Source organism: Peromyscus leucopus, chromosome 11 (assembly GCF_004664715.2).
Source record: "Peromyscus leucopus breed LL Stock chromosome 11, UCI_PerLeu_2.1, whole genome shotgun sequence".
Taxonomy (NCBI): Eukaryota; Metazoa; Chordata; class Mammalia; order Rodentia; family Cricetidae; genus Peromyscus; species Peromyscus leucopus.
This window is the reverse complement of record NC_051072.1, coordinates 50,139,134-50,140,451: the sequence shown is the minus strand read 5'-3', so window position 1 is coordinate 50,140,451 and position 1,318 is coordinate 50,139,134. Positions and strand designations below refer to the sequence as shown.

General features: G+C 51.7%; 1 non-coding gene across 1 annotated transcript; it reads left to right on the top strand.

Annotated features, from left to right (window-relative positions):
• Positions 1-729: 729 nt before the first annotated feature.
• Positions 730-833, top strand: LOC114694710. The gene has a single exon (XR_003734740.1). It is a non-coding gene; the product is annotated as a U6 spliceosomal RNA (small nuclear RNA).
• The last annotated feature ends 485 nt before the right edge of the window (positions 834-1,318 follow it).

The window sequence follows — 1,318 nt, the reverse complement described above, 5'->3', positions numbered from 1 at the left end:
GATGGCAAGCCAGGAGAAGACCAGTTACTGGAGTCCTTGATTTTTTTTTTCCCCACAGCTCAGCTGCGGAGACAGAACCTAGCAGCCTGCTGACCCTACCCAGCAGCCCCTCTGGCCCCTGTGGGCTCTTGACAGGGTCAGATTAGGAGACCCCTTGATGACAGGCTAGGAGGAGACAACTTTGAGATGGCCCTCGGGACTCCCATCTCCTTGCAGAGCTAGCCTCTGCCCTGGAGAGTCTGGCTGAGGGAGTAAGATGCGACTCCTCTAGCGTCCTGGTCATGTTGTACAGTGTTGGGCTGTTCACAGAGGACTTCTTATATTTCTTTTTGGGGTGTTTTTGTGGTTTCTTCTTTTCCCTCATTGTAGGCTCTCTGAATTTCCTTAGAGTGGTCAACCATCAGGCAGCAGGAGGAGTATAGGCTGTTTTGTACTGGGGGTTTCCTGTTAGGCAGAAAACTGGGACCTTGCAAAGCTTGGCAGCCACGGTGCTGATTTTTGTGGCCTGGAGTTGCGGCTGGGTTCGCTTAGCTTGCCACTGGCTGGAGGGGATGATTTTTACCACGAGAGTAGCAAGCACTGTTCCGGAGAAGAATCAAGCGTGTTTTAAATAGGTTTCATATTCTGGCTGTGAGCTTGGGTTCGGCTTTCCTCCAGCGCGTAGGGTCTTGTGCCCTAGTGTGCGTGTCTGAGAACCCCATTTCAAGTTGAGCATCAAATTAACAGCCATTGCGCACTTTGGCAGATGCCCCGAAACCGAAGCAATACACGGAAGATAAACATGGCCCCTGTGCAAGGACGACCCGCAGATTCGTGAGGCGGTCTGTATTTTAAAAATAAAATGGGGTGGCAGTGGGATTCCTTCTGTGTCTCCTGTGGTATGACAAGGAGGCGCTGGTGGCCTCGAGGAAGGACGGGCTTCCCAATGGTAACTGCACCTTCGTCTCACTGGAAGGAGGTTCTGTGTCTTTCTTAGCTCGCCTCCATTTAATATTCCACCCTTTGCTCTTCCCTGCTAAAGCAGCTCAGGATTTCTAAAATGTCAAGTCCAGTGAGAAATTTCCTTAAATTGCAATCTTAAATCAGCCCCTTGGTGGAGGTGGCACTGTTGACCCATCCGGCCACCACGTTTCTTGGCCACCAGAGGAGCATCCCTCCAGGTCTTTTTCCTGCCTCTCCAGTTCCTCCAGCTCTGTCCCCTTTTGCAGTCTCTCCTTCCACTTGCAGTACTGGCTTTGGGCTCTCCTGGGCTTCTATACCCAGCTGCCTTTTTCTCTCCACCCTTCATCCATCAGCAGCCACCACATCTACACAGCTC